At 33.1% G+C, this 8,085-nt stretch overlaps 1 long non-coding RNA gene across 1 annotated transcript; it reads right to left on the bottom strand.

The window, feature by feature from the left end:
* Positions 1 to 1,797: 1,797 nt before the first annotated feature.
* On the bottom strand, positions 1,798 to 2,803 carry LOC113743258 (uncharacterized). Its single transcript, XR_011813936.1, has 2 exons — positions 2,676 to 2,803; positions 1,798 to 2,394 (listed from the first exon to the last, which is right to left on the bottom strand). It is a non-coding gene; the product is annotated as an uncharacterized lncRNA (long non-coding RNA).
* Positions 2,804 to 8,085: the final 5,282 nt, after the last annotated feature.

Here is an 8,085-nt window from a genome sequence, read left to right as displayed (position 1 = left end):
TTTTAAAAAGTATTCATAAGTTGGTTTTTCATTGAATGAAATTCCACAGTAAACTGCCCTTTTTTTATGTAGTTCTTGATCTTATTAGTCATGATTTTTTTTTTATTTTCAAAATTAAGTGTTCATTTTTGTATCATTTTTGTTACTTTTAACATTTTTTATTTGCTTTGCTAATGGATTTTCTATTGTTTTCTTTTCTTAAAATTACTATAAGCGAAGGATTGTTTATGGAATCAGGGCATATTATGATAAATAAGGAAAAAAAAAGGTTTTTTTTTTCAGGATACATTGTATATTGAAGACTAGTTACTTGTTCTATTGGATTCTATGGCCTAAACCCCCCAAGGTATTCAACTTTTGTGGCTGTCGGATTCTATGGCCTTAAACCCCCCAAGGATTTCGACTTTAAGCTGTTAAGTCTTTGTGTTCATTGCAGGGTATTTCTCAATAACGCATGGTGGTTCACTAAGTACGTTCATTTTACCAAGAGATTTAGCTCAGTGATACTAAAGTCATCTCCAAAACTATGAGGTCAAGTTCGAGTTTCAATAGAGCCAATGTTAATAACAATACTAATAATAATAATTAAAAAAAAATCGTATCACAACAAAAAAAACCCACATGGACCACCACAACGACAACATATTTTAATATAGAATGCATGAGTTTTTTTAATTTAATTTTCTTCAAATTATTTTGTTTAAGATAATTGGCCTTTCGGAGTCCACCAAGTTATTTTACAATCTAGTGAGTTTGTTTTTAACTTATAAAATTATACGTGAAAAATTATACCCTAAGCAACATATAATTTATACGATCAGATACAAACTAAATAATGGTTTGTCTCCTTAATTTTAGAAATTTCTATGCTTATATATATATTACTTAAACATGTCGTCATTTTCAGTCAATTTTTGTAGGTGAACTCAAAATTTAATTTGGTAGAATCACTTTCGTGTTTGAAAGTTTACAAGCACGAGTTAATTGATAATCAAATTCTATAGGTTCGAATTGGTACAGTATTAAACGCTTGAAAATTTATTCCTCTTCTAGGAATGGGGGAGGAGCCCAGCTAGGACATTTTGTTTGGGTTATACGGGTCCTAAACTGGGCTAGTTTTATCAACTTTTATTCTGTACCCTAATAAGGATGGGCCTAACTAAGACAGACGTTTGCCCATTCAAGCAAGAAAAAACCAGTCTAGTTGCAAGTGTGCTGCAATCTACTTTCCAAGTAGGCCTAAACATAATATAGAAAAAATTACACCCCACAAAAAAAGAGTAGACTGCCTACAAAATCAGTAAAAGTTCCAAAAATTTGGACTCCATATATATATATGGATAAATTTTATATACTAACAATGTATACATTATTACTATTAGATCCTTGACGCATATTCAAAAGTTGAATTTCAAATCTAAATTTTGCATAGTTATCATTTATCCAAAACTGACAGTGTATACACTGTCAGTGTAGGAAATATTAATCTTACATATGTATATCTATGTATGTATGTATGTATATATGTATGTATGTGTATTCACCCAACCAGCAATTTTCATCCATAAGTTCTCATTTAGATGCTTGTGTATTGCACATTGATCCAATTATTTGAAATAAGAATGCGTATAAGCTGTCTCCATGAAAATATCCTGGAAATGACATTGCTTGACAAATCCCTTTTACAATTTTGTGACATGCACAAAAAGCGAATGTGACTTGTTAAATCTATTACAAATGGCTTGCTTTTCAGGAGCATTCATCAGCTCTGCAGTACCATTTAACAAGTTGAATAGATTTTGATGAAAAAGTTGCAAGATCAATCAGAAAGCTTTGAGAAACTGAGCCTTCTGAGCTGATCAGTAATAGGAGAAGACCATCCTTTCTCAGAATTCCCACATTTTAGATCCACAATTTCGACTATTCGAGTTTTTCGCCTCTCTTGACAGCCTCTGGCTGGAGTTCTTTCCAGAGAAATGTCTTCTGATTCCAACATAGGAATGGATTGAGCAGATGGACTTTGATGATGAACTTTCTTTCGACTGCTTATTCCTGATGATATTCTTTTATCACTGCTTAAATTGCTGCTTTTGCAACCAGTACTAGTGCTGTTTCTCTGATCAGATTTAGTCTTCTTGAGTTGTACTGATCTTTTTCTTTTCTCACAACAGTAGACTGAAACTGGCACAGTAGCATTGGTAGGTCTTCTTTTAGAAGACACGGAATCCAACTCTTGCATCATGAGAACTCTTACTTTGCCAATGCTTCCAACCCCAAATGTTGGCTCTTCACATTCCTTATTAAGCCTCCTAGTTTGAGCCATTTCCTTCATAGCTACAGATTTCTTGAAGCAAAAGCTTCAGGCGAACTCCAGATGGGATTGATCTCAATGTTCTGAAAAAGAGCAGAGTTACTAATATAAGAGAAAGATGCAGTTTGACTAATGAAACAGTTATCAGCAGATTGTTGATTAGAAACTTCATATCAGAAACTGGGAATCAGCACAAATCAAATTACCTAAAGAGGATTGACAAAACTCAGGACATATAAGAACATCAAATAGCAAGAAATTGTATCTGTCTAAAGCACATGGTCTAAGTTGATCAAACAATTCTTCAGAAATATAAGAAAAAGAAGTTAATAAAACAAGAGAAGGATGCAACTTGAGTATGTACCAGGAGGATGGAGAATCCAAAAGCTGGTGGGTTCACTGTGGTGCAGAGGAATGGCTTGGAAAAGGGCATTAAAAAGCAATTCTTGGACCTTTCTAAATCCCAAAATTATTAGAGGACAAAATGGGAGAAAAATTTGGAATCATTACGTTTGGCTTTTGACAACCTTAAAATATTTGTTGCAGGCAATCAAGGGAACGTTTATTAGGGGACCGACAAGTCCGGTGAACACTTGGTCAAAACCAATTCCTATTGTATTAAATCTACTTATAATTGGATGAGTTTCAAGAAGAGAAATGATATTTTCACTTTAAAGTACTCCTCTGGCACTCCACTTTTCTTCACATATAAAAAGTTAGGTTGGAATGACACGAGAATACTCGGAGTGCAAATATCTTTTTTTTTTTTTTTTAGCAAAAGAGGGATAGGATTTAAAAAACCAGAGGGACATTTAATTTTTGAGTTTTCAATTTTATTCACTAAACAAGGTCTTCTCCACTGGAGTGCAAATATCACTTGCTTTTGAGAGAATAAAAGATGAAAAAGTGTGTGCTTGGAGAACTTATTTTCAAAAAGGTTATATGTTCAGCTTTTTTTTTTTAAGAGTGCTCGAAATTAATTATAATTAGCAATATACACTTTGGATAAAGCCATTACAAATGTTTATGAAATTACTTATCATAAATATTTTCTTCATGAATTAGCCTATACAAGAGTTTTCACTTTGTTAGCTTTTTGTGGATATTATTTTACTTGATTGTAGACTGTCGAACAAAGACCTTTGTAGGCATGAATTAATTAAGGTTCAATCTGATGAAATTTTCGCCACGAATGGTTGAGCCGACTAATTAGTGTTAATCCATTAATTCTTGAACAGCGACAAATACCAGCTCAGGAATATGGCGTAATGAGCTGGAGAGTGGGCGCAGGGCAGTTGACTAGTACCTTATAGATGGGGCCATATCTCAGATGCTAACTTTGATTAATTCTTAGGTTGCATTAATCTAATTCATGAACCCATGTGAAAGTGAGCAAGGATTGTTGTTAATATTTTGCATTAATCTAATTCATTTAAAGAGAAAATGATTAGAACCTTTCCCTTAAAATTTGTGACCTTGTCCTACATAAGGGGAGTCAATTGTAATAACTCAAATTACGTACATTTCTCTTGGGATAATTATGTTAACTTTGAGTGCTTAGGGATGCTCATGAAAGTACACACAAAAATCACTAGGGATTGTCCGATGGTTAGAGAAGGATTATTAGAGTCTTTCTTATTATCAAATTCAAGATTCAAATCCTAGAAAGGGTATAAGAAGGGGTGGGAGGGTTAAAAAAAAAAGAGTACATATGAATTTTGGATGATAAAATATCTGATGATGAAGTAAATTGAAGAATTGAAGTTATTTATTTTGATCCAGTGTATCGTTTTAGAATGATAAACTGATCACAAGTATTTTAAGGTCTACATAAACACCCCCCCCCCCCCCCCCCCAAAAAAAATACACCAGCATGAGCCTTCTTTAGTGTTAAAAAATGGGTCATTTTAAGGTTAATAATTTTACCTCTATTTTATTTTGCACACAAAAATGAAAAATAAAAATTAAATAAAAAGGACCTTAAGTTTGTTGCTTCCCTTTCTTTCCATCACATTCAAAATAATAACTTTCTCCAACTTTCCCCCAACTGATGCATCCGTTGTCTTAAGTTTTTTTTTTTTACACGACTTTCCTTTTTTTTTCAAAAATGTTTTTCTAGTAGGAAAAGGGTGGGATTTACCATTAAGAAACAGGAGGGATAGAGAAATTAGAATCCGGAACCTCTATTTTTAGGATTTTAATTTTGGCAATTAGACCAAAGCCTCGTTGACGAAATATATTATATTTGTTTTTTTTTCTAATAGTAGAAGAACTTGAATTCAGAACTTCTTACGTACAATCTCTTCTTCCTTAATTACCACCCAATCTAACCCTACCCCAATAAAATTGTCTTAAGTAAGTCACACAAAAAAGTGTGCCAAAATAACACAATATATGTAATAGAAACTTCACTTTGTTATCCAATTTTGTTCTCGACGTAGCATTTCAATTGGATGGATGCGATTATGTTGATATTGTCACATATTATGGCAAAATTTAGGTAGGGACCTATTTGAGTTCATATTGCTACGACGTCCGGTAAGGCTTTGTCCCACCTTTTCTGTTTTACTTAAGAAAAAAATGAATAATGTGGCTCGCCACAAATGAATAGTAGGCCTTTTTGCTTTTTTTTTTAAAATTTTTTTTGCAATAGGGGGAGAGTAGGATTTAAGAAATAGGGAGAGAGTAGGAAGATCAAAACCTAAAATCTCTATGTTTTGGAGTTTCAATTTTAACCATTGGACCAAGACCTTTTTGACATAAACTAAGCTCCTTTGGTTCTATGGATGCTTGAAATAATTTGTCTTTTCCATATTATTTTGTATTTACGCCAATAGCCTCTTGGGCTGTTGGTTAAAGCCTTGGTGTTATAGGTAGGAGGCAAGGATTGGCTGCCACTTTCTAGTAACTACCTCCGACGGGGTTCTCGGCCCGTTAGGCTTCCTATCCTCTTAAATTAGGTTAAAATATGTTATATTAATGCTATCGTTGCGACAAAAAAATAATATATATTTACAGTTGGTAAAAAAAATCCTTTATTTGAGGAACAATTTAATCCATCCACATGATGTTCTTACTCTTCAATTTTCTGCTTAGGTTTATCATGTATTTTTGGTCCGAATGCTACATGGAAATACATAATTTAGAATAGGGAACGAGAAGTATAAATTATGGGTTCTAACCCCCTCTGCACCCTCCTCATTTCTTAAATCTCACCCTTTCTCCGTTAAAAATTTTTTAAAAAATTATAAATTATGATTAGTTTGGTACAATGGTCCTTCAAAATCTGGCAGATTTTGATCATTGCTACTAAACTTCGCTCAGCAAGGTGGTTTACTCAAATACGGCCCATTGAATTGTCATGAGTTAGATTTCCAATTGGATTTTATAAGGAAATGACTCTGCAAGGTTTTTTGAAACCCAACGGCAAAGCCCAATACATCAATGCTCATTCTTGAAACACATGTTGATCCATGTTTCTTCCAACTTTTGGAGCCTTACACTTTCTGAAAAATTTTTTTTTTTTGGATATAAATCACAGGTATCCATTCGTTTTACCGTCGCAATTAATTCTATTTGAATTAGGTCGGTCCTTTGCGGGAATAAACTCTCCCAACGTTATTTTTTTTTCATTCTCATGGGTTTAAAACTCGAGACCTCATAGTTAAAGGACGCAAGCCAGTATTTTGAAAATTAGATTAGATTGGCGAGTTCAACCTATTGAATCGCAAACCAACCATGCCTCCAGTCCGATTCAATGAATAATCCAAATAATTAATTGAACTGATCAAACTCGATCAAAAATCAGTTGAATCGGTAAAAATTGGAAGGCTCAACTGGTTTTTATTAAAATTTTATTTTATAAAATAAATATTTTAATTTTATTCAAAATTTTTAATGCTAAAATAAATACAAAAATTATTAAACCTTTGAATTGGAGTTAAATCAGTTGAGGCGTTCAAATGCAAACCGGAAGGTTTTTCGGTTCACTTTACGATCTAAATTTTAAAACATTGATGCAAGCCCCTTCCACTGCTATATCATTAAGCAGCTCGGTACTTGACATTTGCTCATCCTTCTTAGTATTTGATGTTCATAATTTGTTCTCAACTCAGATTATATTATAAAGACATTAAATAGTGATGATGAAACCTTTAATTTGACTCTCGAGTCATTTTCCTTCCCATTTTTCCATGTAAACCTTAGACTCTCTTTTAAATATATTTTTAAAAAAAATTTATAGTGAAATCACTCTCTCTTCTCCTTAAAAAAAAAAAACTAGTATACTTTTATAGTTTACAAGGCTGAAGAATCATACATATTGAATTTTATTTTTGACTTAATCATTCAAACCATTTGACGAAGATATCAAAATATATTACTTCCTCTGTCTAAAATTGTTTGTCAAATTTTGAAATTTCAACCCTTTAAGAATAGTAACTTGATAGTATATTTGTGAATTTGTTTTCAAAATTGCTCTCTAAAATTTAAAATTTAAAATTTGAATTTAGTATAAAATATAAATAAAGATGAGAATAACATAGAAAAAAAAAATCAAAAGTAACTTTGACTTTGATTGGATGACCAATGTTTTGAAACATTCTAAAATAAAAAATATTACACTTTCAATGAAACGGGGAGAATATTACTTATATTACTCTATGTTTTTGGAAAGTATAATCGTAATACCTTGCCAGTCGACTTAATGCATCGAACTAGCAAGCCGATATCCTTCACCTCGCCTAGGCCAAGTTTAATTCCCAAGGTTTGCCTTTGCCCACTCCTTTGAGGGCCCGAACAGTGGAAAAATAGCTAGGTTTTGTCTTGATATCATTTGCAGCCCCTAATTTTGGGAGCGGTACAATTATAATAGTTAAGTTTTTTTTTTTTTTGGGTAGATTCTGATTGGAGATACTACAAGACTCTTATAAATTGCAATCATGGTGATATATTAATTCTAAGCACTGATATCCATATTCCTTAAACTCGTAATATTGAGGATACTCGAGCAATTAACAGTGTATATTGAAGTTGCATACAATAAATACAAATTCTATTAAAGTTTTCCAAAATGGTAGAAGTTTTTATTTCTACTAATAGAGAAATTACACTATTCGAGCAAAGGCTCAAAAAACTTTCGACGAGATTGAAATACAAGAATTCCCACATTCTCAAGACGTATACTGTTCTTCCACTAGACTGCAGAAGATTAATGCCACATATGGGAAAAAAAAGGACAAAATTTCAACTCCAAATAAAGACAGACACTAACCCGCAAGGCCTATAAAATTAGAGACAAATGAAATTGTAGCTATTACTTAAACTGCCAAAAGGTGGAAAAGTTTTGAACTTTCTATCTTTGTTTAACTCCAGACATACTCATTAGAGACCTTTTCACGGACCACTTCTTGAGGCAAATTCCTCCCTTCATGGAATTCCTCCTTGTCGACAATGTTCGACTGCCTCACAGCCTCTAGTGTACCGATTAACTGGATGGTTCGGACGGCATTTTTCATCGAAATTGCCGCCCATTCTGCGGGAACATCTAACTCCATCAGGGATAAGATCAGAATAATTGATGAACCTTCGTCCATTTCCGGTTGCAAGACTTGCCGAAAACATAAGTGAGACCAGAAAGAACACAAACATTATTCTCAATGTAGCCATTTTTTCCCAAAAACCAGAAGAAAGCTTGGCTTGCAATGTATCAAAAATGCCAAGCCCTCTTGGTATTTTGGGAGTATGACTAATGGAACGTGTAAAGGTAAATTATC

Source organism: Coffea arabica, chromosome 5e, assembly GCF_036785885.1.
Source record: "Coffea arabica cultivar ET-39 chromosome 5e, Coffea Arabica ET-39 HiFi, whole genome shotgun sequence".
NCBI lineage: Eukaryota > Viridiplantae > Streptophyta > Magnoliopsida > Gentianales > Rubiaceae > Coffea > Coffea arabica.
Note: the sequence above shows the minus strand (reverse complement) of the source record. Positions and strands in the feature narration are given on the sequence as shown.